This window comes from Suricata suricatta, chromosome 2 (assembly GCF_006229205.1).
Source record: "Suricata suricatta isolate VVHF042 chromosome 2, meerkat_22Aug2017_6uvM2_HiC, whole genome shotgun sequence".
NCBI lineage: Eukaryota > Metazoa > Chordata > Mammalia > Carnivora > Herpestidae > Suricata > Suricata suricatta.
The window spans coordinates 116,996,320-117,021,303 of record NC_043701.1 but is presented as its reverse complement, the minus strand read 5'-3'; positions in this window follow the sequence as shown (position 1 = coordinate 117,021,303).

Sequence of the window (24,984 nt, the reverse complement as noted above, 5' to 3'; positions counted from 1 at the left end):
AAAAAATGTAAGTTAAAGAGGTTTTTTGAAGCCAGATACATGTCTCCTGGGATCAAAGATCAACCTTCAGCACAGTTCCGCTCTTCCCATGCAGCCCCCCTCCCAGTGGAAGTGAGGCAGCGCCTTCTCAGCCAGCTCTGAGGAAGGGGATGTCCTCTCATGGATGTGACCAAGGCAGGGGACACAGAGGCCCGTTGCGCAGTCCCCTGAATGCCCCTCCAGGACTTCTATTCCCCTTGCTCTTTGTTCCAAAATCTGTACTCAGCCTCAAGAAGCATGTCTAACAAGGGCCAGAGAGAAAATTTCTCTCTTCAAAAGCTTCCCGAGGTGCATTTTAGTTCCTAATGGATTTTGAACTAAGAGTAGTAATAAAATCCTCAGCTAAAAGCTCGAACATAAGCCAGAAAGTAGGGTTTCCTTAAAACCATAAGCACTTAAGGCTATTTCTACACATTCTATTTTATAGAAATGTAGCCAATTGGTGAACGTAATCATAATTGGCCAATTTTACATAAAATATTCATTTAAAACGTAAGTGTTCATCCTCTACTCCATGAAAAGCACTCTATTTAATATAAGGGGGGGAAAACTCAAGTCATGCTTCTCACTCCAAGTTCTAAGTTCAACTAGGGCACAGAAAGGTTGGTGAGAATCACCGTGATATAAAATAGATGGGAATAAATGTCACAGGAGTCCTGAAGATAAAATTTAGTGTTATTCGGGGAGAGGACTTTGGACCAGACTATTTCATAAAGGAGATGGTGTTTAAGTTGTACCTTTAAAGACGAGTAGATTTGAACATGTGAGGGGTTGTCTATTCCACCTTGGTCAGTTGACCAGGTTCCTGATCCTGAGGGAGGGAGTAAGAATAGGGCAGGAAGGAGCACAGAGAATGAGGCAAGACAAGCATTTCTGATCAAGCCGCTCTCTTTATTGAGAGATCAGTCACATCTTATAAAGGGTAGAAAGCAGGCAGCTGAGGTTAGTCAGTTGCTAGGAAACAAGGGCGGGGACTGCAGCGTCAGCACCCTGCGTGAGAGGCTAACAAGAAAGGCTTGGGAGGTAAACAAGAAGGCCTCAGCTGAAGGTGATAATGAAGCTCTTGCTGTGCTGGGAGTGATAACGCAGCTCAGCTGTGCGGGTGGCTGATCTTGCAGGTCAAGGCACGTGTCTTTTCTTCTGGCAGCCCTTCTGGCAGCTCCCCACAAGGGGTGAAGACAGAAGGCATCACAGGTGGAGGATGCTTGAGAACTAATCTCATAGTTGAGAAAGCAAGCAAAATCAGAGAGAACCATAAGAGGTGCAGGGTCACTAAGGAGAAGTGTTCTGGGGTCCAGAGTGGACTTTCCTCTGTTCGGCATAGCTAACAGGGTAGATTTCAGGAGGTGACAGAAATCATCTGAGGTCCTGGCTTATGCTTTGTCGTGCCTGATACTACTGAGTGCCTACAGGGACAGAAATATGGCAACAGTGTTTAGTGGCTTGGGCACTCGAGTCTTAATGAAGAGAGAATGACCTTCTTTACAAGTCCATGTGACACCAAAAATTTGAAAGGGGAAAATATCAGCAGAATGACAAGAGGCACAGGAATTTCATAACATCATAGATGCAGATAAAAGGAGTATGAAGAGGGAGGAACTGAAAGACAATTTCACTGAAGTAAACCTCAGTGACAGGGACAGACTCATCTGGAAGAGGGCAGTCAAGACAAAGGGCAGTGGGGAGTGTTTTCAAGGAGCTGGGTGCAGGTTCAGTGCTGTGCATGGGGACTCAGATGATCCTGGAACAGGAGATCCTGGTGTGTTCTCCAAGTGGTTGTATTTCTATGTTCTATTTTTATTGTCCAGAAACTCGCAAATAATATTAAATAGCAAAGGTGATGGTAAGGTACTGGCCATCTATTCATTCACTCACTCACTCATTCATTCATTCATCCATCCTTCATTTTTAAAGAGGAATGGTTTGTTAATCACCCTGGCCAAAAAAGCTCACCGCTGGTTTTTCTGCAGTGGGTTGCCCTATTTCAGGAATTTTCCTTTTAGGCTTACTTTATTTGGAAATACATGTTATGTGTGGGTCTAGAGCTCTCAGGAGAGGGATGGATGGATGGATGGGGATACAAGGGATTGCGCAGGAAGGAGGGTGCCAAACTCCCCAGACTGCAGGCAGCAGGGTGTGCTCTCAGCTGAGCATGCTGGCAAGAGAAGGAACAGAGGAAGGGGCATCTGGGCGGCTCAAGCGGTTGAGTGGCAATTCTTCACTCAGACTCAGGTCATGATCTCAGCATTCGTGGGTTCAAGCCTCATGTTGGGCTTTGTGTTGATAGCTCAGAGCCTGCTTGAGATTGTGTCTCCCTCTCTCTCTGTTCCTCCACCACTCACAAGCTGTCTCTCTCTCTCTCAAAATAAACAAACATTTAAAAAAACTTTAGAAAAGGATGGCAAGGGAAGATACTTAATTACGGCATTTATAAAGTGGGAGCATGAAGGTACAACACATACACAGTATGAGAGTTAAAAACTAAAAGGAGGATAATAGCTACAAATTTTAGAAGTAGGGAGCTTCAAAACAGAGAAACACATATGCTTTTGCATACAGTTAGATGCAAACAGGAAACATTTGCTTTTTATTCCATTTTCATTAATCAATGATTTATAACATGGCTTGGAAGAAGTGAATTTATACAAAAATATTTAGTTCATGTCATCTAAAATATTTTGGAGTGGATTTGAGGGAGATATTACTCTCTCAAATATAACTTTTTATTTTCTACATATTTAACTTTGGACTACTTCACTATTTCTTGCTAAATTATCACCCATGAATTAAAATGGTCTCTTCAGATCTTTATTGATATGTAAAAGTGGAGATAGATTTGTCTCTTTTTTCCAACATTTTATTCTCATCATATCATCCAGAAACTTCTAAGCAATGTTAAATATCAATGCTAATAGTCAAACATTTGCCTTGTTTTTCCTTCCAATGGTCTGTAAGTCTTCACTTACCACACTCTTAGCCTTTTTATGTTTGTCACTGTTTCATGATTCTTTCCCTCGATTGATTTGGTTAGTGACTTTATTAGGAACAAATGGTTTCTACTTTTTGATAAGGGATGGTTCCTACTTTTTATCATTCTCAATGTTGTCTTTAAATTATGCTATATCATGTTGGTTATATTACTTCACATTCATTGTAATTGCATTTTGGGTGTGACTTCCCTGAACACAAACTCCATGTTACAGCACACTGACGTCCCCTGTTCAGGAAATAGCATGGACATTCTCTCTCCACTGCTCCAAGAACAGGATGAAACCATCAAACGCAGAAACCAATAAAGTTAACACTTTGCTCCTGTATTTTAAAAGTCGAAGCTCTGAAAGACCCAGGGCGTTAGCAATGGATATCAAAAAAGTACATGAAAAGATGGCTATTTAATTCCATGGCTACATGAGACTCTCTGGAAGGAGGGAAGTAAAAGATTTGCAGAAAAACACTGGCGTTTGTCCTTGGGAAAGAGGTCTGTACGTGACTTATTCCTGCACTCTGGGTCAGCGCATGGGCTGCAGGGCAGAGCAGGCTAAGGGTGGCCAGGACAGCGGACAGACACAGAGTCCTCCGTTCAGAGAGCAGGTTTGCCTTGTTCTCGGAGTCTGGATACCTGTGTGAGTACCCGTGATTTCCCCTGCAAAGCATAGAATAAAAGCAATAACCAAATAACAGTCTAAAGAAGAAACCTCTGTGCACATGAGAAGAGAAAGTCATGTTATAAATATACAAAACGTATTCAGAAATTAATGAGGAAAAGAGAAATATCATCTTAGAAGGGCACATGATCTACACAGGCAAGGGGGTGAAGGTAAAGTGAAAATACACAGTAAATATATGAAAAAATGTACAGCCTCACTAGAGGTGAGACAATGTAAGTTAATCAATGTAAAATATTCTCTCACCTGCCGAATCAATTATAAGAATTTAAAGAAACCATAATGAGGTTTAATCCTGGCAAAATTAGAGACCAGACACTCAGGCGGCCTTCTTGTGACAACACAAACAAATCCTGAGGGAAAGAAAGGTTATGTTGGTTTCACAGTAGTCCCTGAGGGTCCCTGGGTCCCCGGACCCAAGGCAAGGAACAAACACAGCAGGGAGCATAAACACCGCTGAAGCCAGAAGTTCATGGTGACGGCAAATGCACGCGCCCCTGGGGTGCCCAGGACACGGAGCCGCACGCTGGCTGCAGAGCAGAGAGCTTCTCCCAGGACTGGGACGTGAGAGTCCCAGAGAGCTGCCTGAATCCCAGGTACCCTGAAAACCCAGATTGCCCCGAAGCAAATTGCCATTATCTGTGAAACAAAGTCTCTCAAATGAGGCGCCTGGGCCTCCATGGATTTCAGTTCAGCAAATATGAAGTGACAATAAAATCCACTCCAAGTTACAAGGAAACTAAGTGTAAGAGTCACCTTAAGGTGGCGAGCGAGCGGCCATTTCTCTGGGGGCTGGAGGAGAACACGTGCACAGACAACCCCCGCCCCTCACCTGCAGACCTGGAAGGCCCTCGCCACTTTGAAAACAGCCAATCATGAAGCTCCAGCTTCCCATCACCCTGACAGAGGAGGCAACCTATTCCATCCCGCCACGTCCCTGAAATGCCCTTATCTGATAATCTGCCCTCCCAAGATCAAACCCAGAACCCCCTCACCCATAAAACCCCCCACCCATTGCCTATCAGGCACGACTTCCCTGACTCCCCACTCCCGGGGTCATGGGACCACTCCCGGGGTCATGGGACCTCGCCCGGGATTTGCAGATCCCAATAAAGGCTTTCTTGGCTCCATTACCTGGTCTCTTTCTTTCCTCTCATCTCTGCCTCCATCTATTAAATCTTACACTAAGTACCATGAGTGTCAGCAGAGCAGAGGGAGAGCCCGCATATGCAGCGCACTCATATCTTCTCATATAAAATAGAAAACTATTTAGAGAGTATACCATTTTATAATAAAATAATATCACCAATGTATAAGAAAAGATTAAATGATAGGTATATGTCAAAAGGATGAACATCTAAAAATAAAAGTTAAATGTTTGATATATAACAAAACTTATTGAAGTTTCACTCTGTCAACCACCATAGGGGACAGAACCATGAACGGCAGGACAGACGTGAGAAACATACTTAGAGTCAATGCCAGGAAGACTGACAGATGGAAATCAGGAATGAAAAGGGGTTGGGAGACAAGGAATCAGAAACCGGTGAAGCGCTGACTGGCTGCCCTGTAGCCCCATAGCCTGTAAGCTTGGAGGAAGCAATGGCCCCTATCAAGTAGAGACATGAGCGATACCACAGCAGACACTGGAAGAAGGGATTTACAACCCCACAGTTAAGGATATGCTGGAATAGAAATGCCACATATGGTGACTATCATCTACGGAGCGGCTCACCCCATGTTGACCACGTTGAGGAAGGTGCATGCGAGACAGTCCCCTGCATCTCTGCAAGCCCTGTGGGCCCATCCTCCCTAGGTCAGGACTAAGATTAGGAGGGGACATTGCAGAAGCTGGCTGCCCCATTGACTGAAAGGAGGATAAGTTCAAGAACTAATAGGGGTCAGGTGGCAACACTGAAGTAGTAGAAGAAAGTCAGGTGCAATCACCTCTCCACAGAGGTGAGCGTTGTGATCCTACATTTAGTCCGTGACACTTGGATCAGAGAGTTAAACACTTTTTAAAAGGCAGCCATGGGTGTACTATTGGGTCCCAGCAGAGACTAAGAGGTCAAGTGGCCATGAGGCTGAAACGGTCCAGCATAAGCTGCCTTCTGTCAGACTAAGTCCTACGGCTGGGCAGTCCTAGCATCAATCTGTGGTAAGATGTACATGATGAATACACATACAAGTTCAAGTAGGTAGCCCAGACTTTTATGTCGTCCATCATCATTACACCAGCCCCTCTCCTACAGCCCTCAGTACGGCCCTAAGGGAAGTTTCTCATCACTGATAGAAGAGGAGAAACGTCAACCTAGTACCTGGGTACATGGACTGTTCATTACAGCCTCAGTCAGGGTGGTCCCTAATGTGCTCCCATGGGCATGTCCACAGGCCCTGTACATACTTACCCATCTAGTATGCAAAGACAACTAGCCTCCAATTAGCATTTATTCATTTTTGAAAGACAGAGAGAGATAGAGTGTGAGTAGGGGAGGGGCAGAGAGAGAGGGAGACACAAAATCTGAAGCAGGTTCCAGCCTCTGAGCTGTCAGCACAGCTCAGACTCAGGAACGGTGAAATCATGACCTGAGCTGAAGTAGGACGCCTAAATGACTAGGCCACCCAGGTGCCCCATATGTGAGGCATTTTGATAATGCCTTTAGCTCAGATCAATAGCACTGTGGGATGGGACCAAGAGATACACTTTCAGCAAAAGAGCTATGCTGTGTGTCCCACAAGCCACCTTTCCTCTCAATGCCCCATCAACCAGGAGGCGCTAAACAAGCAGAGCAATGTGCTTTCTCACTGAATATGTAGCTGAGGCATCAGCTTAGAGAATACAACTTCAAAGAGGTTTCTGTAAATCAATTTCATTATATGGGCTTGCAACTCTGACAGTTATAATGCATGCACTGGAATGAGTAGTAAAACAAGAGGCAACTTCACCCTCCGTCAGTTCTAGTGCCCTGCTTGGAGAATCCATTTTTCCTCTTCCACCATATCTAGGCATTATAAATGTGGTCCTCTTCCTATAGCCTCCACAGTCTGTGGGAAATACTTCCTGGAGACACTGCAAGAGCCCCATGAAATGTCAAAGTAAGGCTGTGGCTTTCTCACTTTAAGCTCCTTGTGTCCACCATGATAATTTCATTAGGAGTAAATACTTCTATCAAATGTAAGGCAGGGTAAAATAGGACTACCACCTGGCAATCCACTCGGGCATCTCTTCCGACCACGTTGCCCAGATTTGATGAGAAATGAACTTGTGTGGTAGCCATGAACTGAGAAGAGCAAGGGGGGCATGTGGCGGAGTCTCTTCAAGCCTGTGGGTCTCGATGACCCAACACATAAGCCACTTGGACAAGCCTAAGTGCTCACCAAGAGCAAAGAAAGCCTAGAATAGACAGTGAATGAAAGAAATGATGAGCATCAGGCATGTCCTGAGGGGCTTTGGCTATCTTTCAAGTCCTTCATTACACTAACCATTTTATCGCCAGTTTTCCCCAGGATGTAAGGACAAACAGAATATGGGAGGATCTGTTCTCAGTACTTACAGGACATAAATGCATCTCCGCTGCTCATGATGTGCACTGTATTAGACGCCCTCACACATATGTTGCCTAAATTCTCTTCTCCGGGGTGGAAACATCCACTTCCTTGGCTGCTGGGAGTTTTGGCAGCTGTGTCCCCTTCCAGGACTCTGCCTTGAGTAAAGGGCTGTTCTGCCCAAGCTTACATTTGTCCAAAGTCTGCTTGATGCCCCAACCCAGCGCCCCCCCCCACACCACCTAACTCCAGAATGTCCTGTGGGACCCCCTGAGGCTGTTGTAGCAAAGACAGTGTTCACCTTCTCCTTTATCTCCCATCATTTCCTTACTTCCACCAAGATTTTGATCTTAAGAGAACTTCCCACAAACTTCCCTCACATAAATCTGTCTTTCAAAGTGTGTTTATCCTGCAATAGAGATACACCTCATTCAAGAGTAAAATTTAATGTGGGGTGCCTGGGTGGCTCATGGCTCAGTCAGTTAAGCTGCTGACTTTGGCTCAGGTCATGATCTCATGGTTTGTGAGTTCAAGACCCACAGTCGGGCTCTGTGCTGACAGCTCAGAGCCTGGAGCCTGCTTCAGATTCTGTGTCTCCTCTCTCTGCCCTTCTGCTGCTAATGCTCTGTCACTATGTCTCTCAAAAATAAATAAACATTAAAAAAAAGAGTAAGATTTAATGTAATAAAGAAATCACTTTTGCCCCAACTGATTTATAAACACAATTCAATTATAATAAAAATATGAAAGGACACTAAGAAGAATCAGACCTATTTTAGAATGTATTGGTAAGACAAAAGTTAAAGAACGGTCAGAATATTCCTTAAAATGTAAAATAAGGGAGATGGGCTCTATGAGACATCAATATACATGTAGATATATACATTTAAAGATATAATAAATAGGGGTGCGAGGATGGCTGGGTTGGTTAAGTGTCCAACTTCAGCTCAGGTCATGATCTCACAGTTCATGGGTTCAAGCCCTGTGTGGGGCTGTGCACTGTCCATGCTAAGGATTTGCTCTCTCTTTCCCTCTCTCTTTTTGTCTCTCCCCCTCTTACACTTTCTCTCTCTCTCAAAAAAAAAAGAACACTTTAAAAAAGATACAATAAATGGCTGGAAAATAATTATTTAATGTTTATTAATTTTTATTACATGTAGATGTAGATGCCCCAGTGTTCTGGCACCATTTTTTGAAAACACTATCTTTTCTCCATCTACTGCCCTTGATCCTTTATCAAACTGACCTTTCTATTCTTCATAATTTCTATTTCTGTACTCTTCTTTATGGTCCATCAATCTATTTGTGCATTCTTTTGACAATACCACACCATCTTGATTACTGCAGTTTTATAGGAGATTTTAAAATTGAGTAATGTCAGTCTTCCAACTTTTCTCTTTTTCAAATTTGTCTTGGCCATGCTTAGACTTTTCCTTCTCCATATACACTTTAGAATCAATTTGTCAATATCCATAAAAATAACTTGCTGGAATTTTGATTGGGACTGTATAAGATCCATGTATCAAGTTGGGACAAACTGACATCTTCACAATATTAAGTTATCCTATCCATGAACATAGACTATCTCTCCATTTATTTACTTGTTTTTGGTATCTTCTTTCACCAGAGTTTTGTGTCCCTCATACAGATCTTATACACATTTTGCTAAATTTATACTTACGTATTTCACTTTGGTGCTAATGTAAATGGTATTATGCTTTAATTTCAAATTCTACTTGTTTATTGCATGCATATAGAAAAGTGACTTTTATGTATTAACCTGCTATCCTACAACCTTACTCTAAAAGCTTACTAGTTTCAGGAGTTTTTTTGTGGGTTCATTAGGATTTTCTACATAATCACATCAACTAAAAACATATACAGTTTTATTTCTTCCTTTCTTATCTGTATACTTTTTGTTTCCTTTCGTGTCTTATCATGTTAGCTAGGAATCCCAGGATGATGCTAAAAAAGAATGACAAGAGGGACATACTTGATCTCAGTGGGAAAGCTTCCAGTTTCTCATCATGAAGCTAAATGTTAATTATAAATTTTTGTAGGTATTCTTGATCAAGTTGAGGAACCTCACTTCTATTCCTGGTTTGCTGAGTTAGCTGTGTATTTTTCATTGATCTGGACTATGTTCTCATTTCACTTTTGCTTCTGGTTCAAAATGAAGATGGAATGAGGCGCCTGGGTGGTTCAGTATGTTAAGCATCCAGCTTCGGCTCAGGTCATGATCTCATGGTTCCTGGGGTTGAGCCCTGTGTCGGGCTCTGCTGACAGCCCAGAGCCTGGTGCCTGCTTCAGATTCTGTGTCTCCCTCTCTCTCTGACCTGCCCCTGCTCATGTTGTCTCTCTCTGTCTCTCAAACAAAACAAAACAAAACAAAACAAAACAAAAAAAAACCAAAATGAAGATGGAAGAGGAGCTGCCATCTAAAAATACTACACCATTAGTACATGAAGTAGGCATGTAGATCCAGATTTAACACAGCGTGCCTGCTAACCCCATATGTGTTGATTTCCTTAATATCTATTCTACATTTGGTATCTTACTCGGGTGAGCGAAGTTATGCAATACCTAGTTCCTTTCATTTATTTTATGTAACATGTTGTGCGTTAATCTGGAAAGTTAACATGTGATACTCTCGTAGGGCTTTAAGAGCTAATCTAACTTTCCGTATTTCTCAGGCTTCAAAATGTCTAGTTGAAATGGCATAAGAAAAGAGATGACTAATTAAGCAAGAGTGTTCATAAGTTATCAAGCGTGGCTCAAAATGAAGCAGTTTTCTGAAACTAGCCAGTTTTCCAAGGATGCTCATCAGGGCACAGAAAACACATCTGGCCAAGAGAACAGAGGAGGAGCTCAAGAACAAAGTGCTGAAGCATCATATGGCCTGTCTCTCAGAAAAAACAGCAAGGACTCAATACTGTGCAAACGGTATTGAAAAGAAGCAAGTCTGCTGGGAAATTAAATTTTCAAGACTGCACTAAAAGTGCTTTCTTCAAGCAAGTCTGTAAAGACTAAGGACATTCTGCCTCTAATTGCATCATTTGCTCAGAAGCAATTGTTGATATTGAACACAACACACACCTGTGAGAATGTACATTGGAATTCAAAATTCAAGAAGCCTGAATCCAGTCCAGATCAGAGCCCCTTCCTCGGTCATATTCACTAAGATTTGTCACCAGCTGGGAGTTCCTGTGTGGCTGAGTCATTTAAGCATCCGACTTTTGGTTTAGGCTCAGGTCATGCTCTCACAGTTCCTGAGATTGAGCCCCACATAGACTCTGTCCTGACAGTGTAGAGCCTGCTTGGGAATCTCGCACTCTCGCTCTTGCCCTCTCTCTCTCTGCCCCTCCACAGGTCAAACACATACACACTCTCTCTCAAAATAAATAAACATTAAAAAAATAAAATACATAAAGTTTGGGATTCCTGGGTGGCTCAGTCAGTTGAACATCCAACTTTGCCTCAAGTCATGATCTCGTGGTTCACAAGATTGAGCCCTGCATCAGGTTCTGTGCTGACAGCTCAGGGCCTGGAGCCTACTTCGGATTCTGTTTTCCTCTTCCTCTCTCTCTGCCCTTCACCACTCAAGTTCTCTCTGTCCTTCCCTGTCTCAAATACAAATAAACATTTAAAATAAACAAATAAATAAAGTTTATTTAAAAAAACAAAGAGTAGTCACCAAGTGTTCAGTAAAAAATTGTAGTCTGACCACAAAGCTAACCTACGTCTCCCATGGGTCCTTGAATACGCCCATGAACCTGTTTTCTAAACAATGCAGCATTTCACCCTGCAGTTTGGAGACCCACAACCCTTCACAAACAATCCTCACACTTCAAAAAATCACACACATGCCCATCTGCCTCACGCACACATCCACACACAGATGAAAGTCCTTCAAGAACTGCTGCATATAGACGAGGGCCCTGTGCACAGACCGCACAGTCGGGTGCCCAAGTGCAGCAGCAAAATTAAGGAAGAAGCCCTTCCATCGAAATCTTATATCAGGAGGGACTTGTGTATTTTCTGCATGACATTTTTTAATAACTTGTTCCTTTTATATGCAGACCAATATAAAACATCTAGGAACTTAGATAATATTTTTAATAAAAAAACTCCCATTTCTCCTAAATACTATTAGGCAGAAATAAATTTTCAGATGTACTTACTTACATATACTTACATAAAAGTATTATATTTTAGGCAGGCTTTGATTTCTAAAAATTTGCATTTATATTCTTTATGCATAGGATTATGCATAAATCCTTTCTTACATTTTTCTAATAACCACTCAAATGTAAATTGTCAGTCAATTTCTAGAATAGAATCCCACTTTGAACAGAGCAGGAAAATTAACAACTTAGTGTGTAAGACGTATGCTCACCAATGAGAAAATTTTAAAGGAGGAAGCAGGACAGAGGGAAAAAAAGAAAAACAAAAACCTCCCCAGTTATGAAAAGACAGAGAATTCCAGGGAGAAAAGCAATGTTCAGCTTCTCAGCTAAATGATACAATATAAAGTCGAGGTGATTATAATAGAAATATGGTCAATTTTTGTTCCTCATAATATAATCTTACATTTTAAAGTGTGTATCCGCCCCCTCATGAAAAACACCTTAAAAGTTCTGGGAGATGGTACTTTGACTTCATTTAGCATGCTTACTGCTTATTAGTTGCAAATTTGCCACTTTTTGTATCACCAGGGCCCCAAAGTGGAACCCTTGATCACATTTTAAGGAAGCAATCCTGTTTTATTTCTGCTGTGGTTTCAGAATGTTCTGGCACACACAGCTGCTTCAACCGACTCTTGAAATGCACAAGTGCCCTTCACGTTTGTTACAACATATTCGTACTGATCATAAGCATCGGCATCATCTTGAAGCTTCTTGGAAACCCAATCTGTAATTACTGCCTTGTTGAGTCTCACAAACACGAACGGCATGGTAACTCCAGTCGGTCGGTGCTGGTTTTCTACCAGCCATGAACATGACTCAGAAACATTTCTAGAATACTCCCGTTACTCTGGGGGTTTTGTTTGTTTCTTTTTTAAATAATATATTCCTACCTTTATGTGAAGTTGAGGTACATGTTTACCTCTGTAAGTTTATAATATATGAATGCAGTTCATGACAAAGTGACTTAGAGATTCAATAATACTTAATAATAATGGTTTATTATTATAAATGTATGACAATTGTTAAGTATTATACATAATATTTTTGCCTGATTCTAAGCACCATACATATTTGATGCCTTTAACAGCCCTATGATAGATGTAATTCTATTTTACCCATTTTTACAAAATAGGGCATTGAACACACACAAAGATTTAGTCACTTGCCCAAGGTCGAAGAGCCCACAAACTGCAAAACCACCGTTCCACAGAGGCCGTTTGTGGCTGGAGTCTGTGCTCTTAATGACCCTCTTACGTTGTTCTGATGTGACCCGCATTCATGTCACTGCCCCCACCTCCTGTGATGTGAATTACCAAACTTCCTCGCTAGCAAAATGCCAACAGTTCCAAGGAAAGCAGTAAGTTAACAAGATATTGCCAGCGGGAGAAAGAGAAAGAAGAAGGAAAAGGGAAATTAAAAGGAAGGTAAGAGGAAAAAAAAGAATGGCCAGCAAATTTCCTTGGATATCTTTTAGAAAACACATTTTTACCTAAAAACATTAAAATGTAGAAAGACACACCAATAACAAAAAATACATGCTATACTTCCCTTTTTATACTGGATTCCTTAGTGGAGAAAAACAAAAGGAAACCATTGCTCTGCGTGATATTTGAGTGAAACTGCTATTTGGCTTAACAACAAGATTAAAACAAGCAAACAAAACACCCTTACATTTCTTAGTGCTTATTGAAGAGAGCAGATTTATGATGGGAGAAGGGGAAGAAGCAGGAGGAAGGGAAGTTAAGAAAAAGAGGGGGCCTGGGTGGCTCAGTAGGTTAAGCCTCTGACTCCTGACTTGGGTTCAGGTCATGATCTCACATTTCTGGGATTGGAGCCCCAGGTGCTCTTAGCAGGGAGCCTGCTTGGGATTCTCTTCCTTTCTCTCTGCCCCTCCCCCGCTTGCTCTTTCTCTCCTTCAAAATACATAATTAAGCTTCAAAAATTTTTAAAAAGAAGAAAAGGAGCCTCACATCACCACAAGATTTTGGTGTCATTAGAGGATTACTGTAATATTAGTTGCCAATTGGCGCATGATACAAACATGCTCATTTTCTGGATAACAAAATGTAGTAACTGCAACAATATTTAGGAGTCTCGGTGATGACCAGGCGAAATCTCTATCAGCTCCACAACAACAAAACAGACAGGCTGTGCGTGTAGCTGAACAAACAGTCCCGGTGTGGAAGGTCTGTCTCTAGTGCTCGATGGGCAGTGCTTTCCCGTGAGCCGCAGACGCTTCGTAAGACACCACAGCAGGCAAACAGCGCTTGCATTCGGAGGTGTGGGGGCCACTGCAGCTCCATGCTCCCCACACATGTCCTGTGTAGAAAGGGCACCTGCCTTCCCTGCGCCTCTACAATTCACACACACGCACACACATGCACACGCGCGCACACACACACACACACACATTATTTTGGGGAATAACTTCTCCATCTCCCCGTCCAAATCATCTTGAGGGTGTTCAGTGCAAGCCTGTAACTGACTGAAGTTATTTCCCACCTCACTGAACTTCATAGGAGAAGGAGCTGTCTGCAGTAAAAGTGTAGATCTAGATAAGAGAATCTAAGTTCCTATTTCATACTGTGTGAAGAGCTGTTCCGGCCTCGAGTTTCCTAATAACATGATTTCTCAAATTCATTCCCAGCCTCCTAGACTTTCAGTCACGTTTAAGTAAGAGGGAGGAAAGAGAAAGAATGAGAAGACAGATTATTGTAATGTTCCTGGCTAACATTAATATTTAATTTCTTTCCCATTGTTGTCTGCCTAGTCCAACATTTAGGAAATATGTTGTTTCTGAATTAGAATGGCAACAAAGCAGAGCCCAAGGATTTACTCTGATCATAACAAAACAAAGTGTGGCATTGGTTAGGCGTCTTCCTTAACTGCACATTCTGCGGGATTTCAGATTTCCATGGATGCCGGCCGTTTCCAGGGGCATGTCGGACGGGGCCACACCCGCATCTCAAATACCACAGGCCAAGTGAACAGAGGATTGGCAGGTGCATGTGGCTGCCTCAGAACCCGGGGAGCACAGATCTGGGGTGCTATTATGGATGGAGCGTCTTCAAATAAAATACTCAGATTTCATCAGGGTGTGTGTCAAAAAGAAGATCTGAGAAGAATCTTAAAATATTCCTCAGGCTCCCCCAAACCTTCTGGGACACACACTGTTAGGGGTGGGACCCAGGACCTTTTTTTTGACAAATTGTCCCATCTGATCGTGATGCTCACATCTGATTGAGCATATTTGCCCTATTATTTTGGAGTGTGTGCCTCAGCAAAGCCAAAAAAAAGGTTCACTTTACTCTGAGACTAGCAAAATTCTATCATTCGTCAGATAACCTGGATTTAGCACAATGATGGTGTGCAAAATATGTGTTATATGAATGAATGAGTGAGTTGTATGTTACACAATTATGCAGACTGAACTCCTTTGTGAATTTCCCTGGCAGACAAGAAACTAGCACAATTCCTGTTACTATTAAGGGTGTCTATAAAGTGCCACACTGGTTCTCGGATAATGTAGCATTTTTCATCTCTTTTGGTATCAGAAGAAACTGTTAGACTCTAAGGCACCTTTTAGTTTAACAAGTATTTACTGTTCACCCCCTTGGATACATGCTGGAGGAGTTGGTGGAGCGGAAGATGATATAAGAATCATAAAAGTGGCTAAAATAAAGCCCGAGACCCTGCAGAACTTACGCTCCTGCGCTTACCCTCGACCGCTTTTACCATAAGCAGGCAGGTTTGGTCAGGCCTGGATGTGAATTTTAAGACCAGAAGGATGGGAGGCACCGTGTTTCTGAACTCTGGCCTCCGTCCTAAGCGAGGGTGAAGGGCAAGGGCTGGCCAGGGGAGAATGCTCTGGTCTGAGTCGGACCACATTTACAGAAACGCATACATGTCTCCGGGGCAAGAACACTGCAGCAGCGGGCCTCCAGTATGAGGAATCACTGGGCTGCCTCATTTCTCTTCCAGAGAACTGACTGTGGTGAAGATTCTCATGCAATTTGTAAAAAAATTCTCCTCCTCTAGCACTACAGTTTCCATCTCAGATGATTCATTCTTAATTCCACAACGAAGTGGGAGAGCAAACAGCTACTATGTCCACTTGTCAACATCCATTCCCCCTGCATCGTTCTTATTTCCCTTTGGGAAAGCCAACCTCCCATACTCTCCACCCCTCCAGCCCCAGAGCCATGGATGGTATTAATGGCAACAACGTATCCACTGTCATTTACAAACTACAGCTGATGGCACCCTTTTTCAGTACATTGAAGGAGTCTACCTACAGAAGAAAACAGAGACAAGAGATAGAGAAAGCAGGAGAGATGGGAAAGAGGAGGAAAAGGGAGGGGTACCTGGGTGGCTCAGTCAGTTGAATCAGACTTGAGCTCAGGTCAAGATCTAATAGTTTATGGAGTTTAGCACCACATTGGACTCTAAGCTGACAGCTCAGAGCCTGGAACCTGCTTTGGATTCTGTGTGTGTGTGTCTCTCTCTCCCTGCCCCCTCCCCTGCTCATGCTCTGTGTCTCTCAAAAATAAATAAGCATTAAAAAAATTAAAAAATAAAAAAGTAATTTTAAAAGAGGGAGAGAGTAGGAAGGGAACGGAAGATAGTGGAGAGAGGTCTTGTTTGAGGCTCTTACATATTAATTTGTTCCCAGCCCCTGTTTCTGCCTTTGAATCTCTTAGTTATGTGAACCATACTGAATTCTTCATTTAAAGAAGTTTGATTCGAGGTCCTGTTACTTGCTACAGCGCACACGCTGCTTAGGGTGACAGCTCCAGTGATTCAGATCAAGGCCAGGATGCAAAGGATTCTCTCTGGGCTCCAGGAGGAGCTCATGATGTCAGCCCCTCACCTCGGGATTCCTGAAATCTCTCTAGGCAAAAGTCAGCATTAACACTGAATACCTCTATGGGAGGACGCTGTTATGAATAGTTTACTGGGAACATGAAAGCAGGACAACTTTAACGTCTACATCAGTGTACTTTTAAAAAAGAAAGGGCACAGTGTTAAAAATGGTCTCAGAACAGTAGGCATAAACCAGAACTGTACAAGGAAAACCAAGATGTGGGGTCCCATTTGCTAAGAAAGAGAGGAAAGATCCCCGGATGTTTAGGCAAAAAGGCTCTAGTTCAAGCCTGGAGTCTGTCAGGGATGCTGGTAAGCAGCTCTCTTTGGCACTGAGGGCTTTAATTTCTTCCCCGAATCACGGCAATGACACTTTTTCTTTATGTTATGGAGACCAAATGGTGCACGGCCGAGACATGGAAATAGGTCTACTTAAACATTTAAAACCAAAGCAGATGTCTGGACAGAAGCCACGTGCCCCACATTTTCTCCCACAATTTCATCCAAACTAGAACGTTACAGAATGGGTTCAGCTGCCAAATTTATCATTAAACCTGAGGAAATATCTTTCTTCAATTTATACTGATGCAATATTTTTAAACAACTCTGATTTAAATGAAAATTTCAGTTACAAATTTCAGTGAGGAATTTCAGTGGACTGAAGCATACCCCCTGTGCAATATATTTTGCATTTTCATCAAGAACAGAAAATGTACAGTGGGTCATATGTCTGGTAAGTTTAACATATGCAAATAATAGGCACTCCACGGCAGTGCCTTAGGAGGTTTGGCAAAATATCAGTGCCACTCTGCCAGGAAGCTGAACTAGATTTGCAAATGCACAAGAGAGTTTCACCAGGTGTGTGCTCATGAAAATTCTGAGACTCCAGTACTTGTCCAATTTTTAAACAGTTCTCCAGTGGCTCATTATATAGTGATTCTCGTTAAGGGCTATTGGACTCTTTGGATGAGGCCCTAAATTCAAGGATGTTTGTCCAAACTCTCACCGAGTAACTATTACATAGTTTTAAAGATAAGAAATCCCACACCGCCATTCCAGGCAAACCCCTACTAAAACACAAAGATCTGCCAGCTTTCCTAGTTTGTACAGAGAATTGATATTGAGTCATTGCCACATAGTTTGTGGGTGCTACCTGTCAACGGTCTCTTTCTCCATAAGACTTCCTGGGCTCCATACATTGTGGAATCGTTTGCTGCCCGTGGTGATGGGAAGAGCTCAACCCTTCACCTCTAGCTTTTCACGTAAGCTTGCCCTCTACATATACTGATTTGTTTTCTACAACAGATGGCATAAAATATAGATTCCTCAATCTAGATGAAATCTTCTCTTTGTGTAGTCATCCATATGAGATGGTTTTCCAAGATATCAAAGTGAAATTTTTAGTTACCGAATGTCAACATAATATTTTTCTATTTTTTTAAGTTTATTTATTTGAGAGACAGAGTGTGCATGAGTAGAGGAGGGACAGAGAGAGAAAGATAAAGAGAGAGAGAGAGAGAGAGAGAGAGAGAGAATCCCAAGCAGGCTCTGTGGCATCAGCACAGAGCCTGACGTGGGGCTCAATCTCACAACCATAAGATCATGACCTTAGCTGGGATCAAGAGTTGGATACTTAACTGACTGAGCCTCCAGGTGCCCCCGTATTACTTTTCAACTACGTTTTAACAAGTAGGTTAATTATTGCTTAGTTGATTTATATTTTAGTATATTGGCTTTGTTCAAGAAAAGAAGAAATTTGTTTTATCCTTGAACTTTCAGGACACTTATATTTTTCCTTGAGCGCAGCACGCGATCTGTTTACTTCAGGGGCAAGCTCACAGATGGTGCATGTGGCCACCTGCTGGAGAAGCTCGTGCCGTTGGAGCTGAGCTGGCCTGGGTGCGTGCTTTTCCGGGGCTTTTAGTTCAACGGGCACCATGTTTCTCACACTGTGCCGAGACCCATTATAAAACGTTCCCCACACAACGACCTGGTGCAAAAATCACCTCTTGACTATGAATTGCTGCCTTGAAGCTTTAGGGCTGTGAAGGTGACTTATCTCGTTTCCACAGTAAAAAGGTTTTTAATACAGGTGATGTTTTCTCCCAGAATATTAAAGAAAGGTACTGAAAATGGAAAAGTTAAGTGAGGGGGAAGTAAAGCATGAAAAGGCTGCTTTGAGAATAAAGAGGATATTATCCCAGTACAGTTTTATTAAAACATTTTCCTTCATGTCATAATACTCTCTTTACGAACAAAGAATTAGGCTCGTCATTGGCTATAATCTGGCTTCATAAGTATGACATTCAAGGTCCTCCCAGGACGTGTCCCAATCAGGTCCCAGAATTTCATTTTCTTTTAAAAATTGCATACTGTACATCTTGATGCATTTCCTCTGCTTGTGATGCCCACACATATGTCTCAGTCTAGTGTAGGAATGAACGCTAATTCTTTGCTGGTCCTCCAACACACCATTTCATGCCTCTCTCACATACTCTGTCCATTCTCTCTCTGCTCCTTCAGTCTTGAAAAGTCCCCTCCCACCTTCTCTTTGTGCAAACACAACCACCTTTCAGGACTCGGCACCAATGTTACCCTCTTGAGGAAGTATTTTTACCCATGATGTCCCTGAATCAAATGGAACCACTGATTTATATACCTTCTTACCATAACACCTGTATACTAGTATGCTACATGCCTCTCCCTAACTGGATTGCAAACTTTTAAGGGAAAGTATACTTTATTATTATTATTATTATTATTATTATTATTATTATTATTATATCCCAGGGCATATCACAGTGTCTGACACAGAGCTGGTATTCCACAGTTCTAGAATGAATAGAGGTAATGTGAATGCCATAAGGTCATGAAAATAGGCAATTATACCATAATTTTTCTTTTTAATATGGTACAAAGCTGATAAGACCTTTGAGAAATCACATTAATTTACATTTAAAAATTGAAGTTAAAATTTTTAAGTGAACTGTCCAAAGACAAACCTAGTGATTAAATATGATTAGAACCCACAACCAACCATCTATTTCCATGTCTGCACTCTCTGTAATATTAGATTTCCTCCCTATTGGAAGTACATCTGGGTAATCTCTAAAATGTCATGACTCTGACGATTGTTTTGCTGAGGTAAAACTGGTACATAGCATAACATTATATAACTTTCAGGTGTGCACTATAAAGGGATCACTCCTAAAAGTCTAGTTACCCTCTATCACTGTACAGCTGACCCCTTCCACCCATTTTGCACACCCACCAGTTCCCTCTGGTAACCAACAGTGTATCTATGAGTTTGTTTTTGTACTGCTTTGTTCATTTTTTAGATTCCCATATGAGTAAAATCATATAGTGTTTGTCTTTCTCTCTCTTGTTTAGCATAATACCCTCAAGGTTCATCATGTTGTCATAAATGGCAAGATTTCATTCTTCATTATGTGAGTAGTATTCCATTACACACACACACACACACACACACACACACACACCATACCTTCTTGGTACATACATATATTGATGAACACTGGGCACTTAGTTTCTAATTCTTGACTATTGTGAATAAATAATGTTGCAATGAACATAGAGGTACATGTATCTTTTCAAATTAGTATTTTCATATTATTCAGACAAATATGTGGAAGTGTAATAGCTGGATTATATGGTAGCTCTGTTCTTATTTTTTGAGAAATCGTCATACTGTTTTTCATAGTGACTGCACCAATTTACATTTCCACCAACAATGCAGGAAGGTTCCTTTTCCTCCACATTCTTGCAAACGTTTATTATTTGTTACCTTTTTTATTTTAGCCATTCTGAAAAGTGTGAGGCAACACCTTCCTGTGACTGTGATTTGCATTTCTCTGATAACTAGTAATGTCGAACATTTTTTCCTATACTTGTTGGCCATCTGTAGGGCTCTTTTAGAACACTGTCTATTCAGACCTTCTGCCCAATTTTTAATCAACTTTGAGTTTTTTAGTCTTGAGTTGTATGAATTCTTTATATAATATGGATAGTAACCCCTTTTTGAAAATACAATTTGTAAATATCTCCCATTCAGCAGGCTCCCCCTTTTGCTTGGATGATGGTGTCCTTCGCTGTGCAGAACTTTTTAGTTTGACGTAGTCCTGCTTGCTTGTGTATTTTGTTTCCTTTGCCTCTGAAGGCAGAGCCACAGACACACTGCTGAGACTGCTGTCAAAGAGCTCACGACCTATCATTTCTCCCAAGAATTTGATAGTTTCAGATCTTACTTTCAAATCTTTAATCCATTTTGAGTTAAAAATGGTTTAGTTTCTTTTTCTGTATATGGCTGTCCAGTTTTCCCAGTGCCATTTATTGAAGAAATCTTTAATGCAGAAAGACATTCCAGTGTATGTTTTTGACTCCTTTGTAATAAATTAATTGTCAGTAAGCGTGTGGCTTTACATCTGGGCTCCCAATTCTGTTCCCCTCATCTGCTGTCTGTTTTTATGCCAATCTCTAAAGTACAATGGCTCTGACAGTTTTTTGTTGTTGTTGTTGTTATTTTGCAGAAGTAGTAGTTCTAATAATGAAGTATAGAATCATCTTTTTTTGAGAGATTGAGTGGAAAGCAACAATATCATATTTATAAAATAGGTGAAGATGGCTAAGCCTTGGTCTTTGTACACAGAAAAGTTGTCATTTAATCCACATGGGATAAAACTCTTGTCTGTCTTCCAGCACCCCTGCACCCCAGCAATCCCAGTAAGCCTGGGGAAATCCGGATATAATATCTTACCAGAGAAGAACTTGTGGCATGCGTAGGTCAGTCTTAATCATATCTGCTTGAAAAAGGTTGTCATTTATGATCATATATCACACCAAGTGCAATTTTGAAAGTATGTCCTTAAAGAAGGAATTTGCACACTTTTAATTTTCTGGGGTTTTTCCCATTTTTTTACATTATGGTTTTTAAATATTCTCCACATCCTACTTTTTTTTTTACTTTTTCATTTGGCAAAATTTTGGGTGATACTGTCATTGAAAATGCCATTAAAATTACTGTATATTTTCACCAAATTTGGAAATTCATACTAAGTAAAATTGTTTAATCATATTAATTTCTATTACTCTGTTCTAGTATTTCATTTCAATGCATGTTTTCTCAAATTTTCTAGAGACTTTGAAGTAATTAAAGTGTATTTGCTTAAGTCAACAAATATTACTATAATATTGATTTTAAAATATAACATAGATTTCCCTAATAAACATAAGAAAAACAAAAACGTACAAACTAGGTAAATTATGACCTCTATAATCCAAGGATGCTTGTCAAAAAGCAACACAAAAAAGAGAATAAAGTTAGAAAAAATAATCACTTAGAGGAATATGATCCAGTGGAAAAATAACTGAAATTTAAAGTGTTTTTTTAATTAATTAATTAATTTTTAAATAGTTTATAATCAAATTGGTTTCCATACAACACCCAGTGCTCTTCCACACAAGTGCCCTCCTCCACCTCTTTTCCCCCTCCCCCTACACCTTCAACCCTCGGTTCATTCTCAGTATTCAATAGTCTCTTAGGTTTTGCATCCCTCTCTCTCCCCAACTCTCTTTCCCTCTTTCCCTCCCCCTGGTCTTCCATTACGTTTCTCCTGTTCTCCTGCTAGACCTATGAGTGCAAACATATGGTATCTGTCCTCTGCCTGACTTATTTCGCTTAGCATGACACCCTCAAGGTCCATCCACTTTCCTACAAATGGCCATATTTCATTCTTTCTCATTGCCATGTAATACTCCATTGTATATATATATACCACATCTTCTTGATCCACTCATCAGGTGATGGACATGTAGGCTCCTTCCATGTTTTGGCTATTGTTGACATTTCTGCTATGAACATTGGGGTACAGGTGCCCCTATGCATCAGCACTTCTGTATCCCTTGGGTAAATCCCTAGCAGTGCTATTGCTGGGTCATAGGGAGTTCTATGGATAGTTTTATGAGGAACCTCCACACTGTTTTCCAGAGTGGCTGCACCAGTTTACATTCTCACCAACCATGTAGAAGGGTGCCCATCTCTCCACACCTTCACCAGTATCTATAGTCTCTTGATGTGTTCATTTTAGCCACTCTGACTGGCTTGAGGTGGTATCTCAGTGTGGTTTTTAAATAACTCAGTAAGAAGGTCCTGGGTGGCTCAGTCAGTTAAGTGTCTAACTTGGTCTCAGGTCATGATCTTGTGGTTTGTGGATTTGAGCCCCGTGTCTGGCTCTGTGCTGACAGCCTAGAGCCTGGAGCTGCTTCAGATTCTGTGTCTCCCTCTCTCTCTCTCTCTCTGCCCCTCCATCACTCTTACTCTCTCCCTCTCTTTGTCTCTCTCAAAAATAAATAAACATTAAAAAATTTACAAAAAATAATTTAGTAAGATATGAGGAATATATATGGGATAAACAACATATATATGACAGACATATTTATACACATATTTATAGATTTATGCAAAATTTACATACACATAATTTTTAGTGTGAAGAATAATGTTTTCCAAAGTTCAACTGAAATTACAAATATTGGTTATTTCCTAAGCCATTTCCTTAATGTACATGGAATGTAATATAAAGTATTATGTATCTTCTAGAATACTGAAAGGCCAATAACTATTGTTACCTTTTATTTTTTTACGTTTATTTATGTATTTATTTATTTATTTATTTATTTATTTTGAGACACAGAGAGAACAAGCAGGGCAGGAGCAGAGAGAATTCCAAGCAGGCTCCATACTTTCAGTGACGCCGAGCTCAAACCCACAAATTGTGAGATCATGAACTGAACCAAAATCAACAGTCAAATGCTTAACCAACTGAGCCACCCAGGTGCCCCTATGTTACCTTTTAAAGATGATTTTTTAATTTATTTTTTTATTTTATTATCAAGTTAGTTAACATAGAGTGTAGTATTGATTTTAGGAGCAGAACCCAGCTATTAATCACTTACATATAACAGCCAGTGCTCATCCTAACAAGTTCCTTCCTTAATGCCCATCACCCATTTACCCCACCCTCATCAACCCTCAGTTTGGTTCTCTGTATTTAAGAGTTTCGTATGGTTTGCCTCCCTCTCTGTTTTTATCTTGTTTATCCTTCCCTTCCCCAATGAACATATGTTAAGTTTCTCAAATTCTACATAAGAAGAAATCATGATATCTATCTTTCTCTGACCAACTTATTTCACTTAGCATAATACCCTCCAGTTCTATCCACATTGTTGCAAATGGCAAGATTTCATTCTTTTTCATTGCCCAGTAGTATTCCACTGTATATGTGAACCACATCTTCTTTATTCATTAATCATTTGATGGACATCTGGGCTCTTTCCATAATTTGGCTATTGTTGATAGTGCTGCTATAAACATTGGGGTGCATGTGCTCTTTCAAATGAGCATTTTTGTATCATTTGGATAAATTCTTAATAATGCAGTTGCTGGATCCTAGGAAAGTTCTATTTTTAATTTTTTGAGGAATCCCCACACTGTTTTCCAGAGTGACTTAATCAGTTTGCATTCCCACCAACACTGCAATAGGTATCCCCTTTCTCCACATCCTTACCAACATCTGTTGTTTCTTGAGTTGTTCATTTTAACCATTCTGACCATTGTGAGGTAATATTTCATTGTGGTTTTGAATTGTATTTCTCTGATGTTGAATGATGTTGAACATCTTTTCATGTGTCTGACATCTGGAGATGTTCTAAAAAGTGTCTATTCATGTCTTCTGTGCATTTCTTCATTGGATTATTTGTTTTTTGGGTGTTGAGTTTGATAAGTTCTTTACAGATTTTGAAAACTAACCTTTTTTCTTATACATCCTATTCCATTGGTTGCCTTTTAGATTATTGACTGTTTCCTTTGCTGTGCAGACGGTTTTTATCTTGATAAGGTCTCAATAGTTCATTTCTGCTTTTATTTCTCTTGCTTCTGGAGACATGTCAAGTAAGAAGTTGCTTCAGCTGAGGTCAAAGAGGTTGTGTCCTGCTTTCTCCTGTAGGATTTTGATAGTTTCCTATCTCAGATTTAGGTATTTCATCCATTTTGAATTTATTTTTGTGTATGGTGTAAGAAAGTGGTCTAGTGTCATTCTTCTGCATGTTGCCATCTAGTTGTCCCAGCACCATTTACTAAGGAGACTGGCCTTTTCCAGTGAATACTCTTTCCTGCTTTGTTGAAGATTAGTTGGCCATATATTTGGGGGTCCATTTCTGGATTCTCTATTCTATTGCATTGATCTATGTGTCTGTTTTTGTGGCAATACCATACTTTCTTGATGATTACCTCTTTGTAATACAAGTTAAAGTCTGACCTAACAACTGTAAATGTTTATGCCCCCAATGAGGTACCCAAATATATAAATCAATCACAAACATAAAGAAATTATTGATAATAATCCTATAACTGAATACTCCACTTAAAGCAAGGGACAGTTCATACAGGCAGCAAATCAATAAGAAAATAACAGCTCTGAATGACATATTGGATCAAATGGACTTAAAACTTATATTCAGAACTTTACATCCTAAAGCAGCAGAATACACATTCATCTCGAATGCAAATGGAACATGCTCCAAAATAGATCATAATCTGGGTCACAAAACAGCCCTCAACAAGTATAAAAAGACTGAGATCATATCACGCATATTTTCAGATAACAATG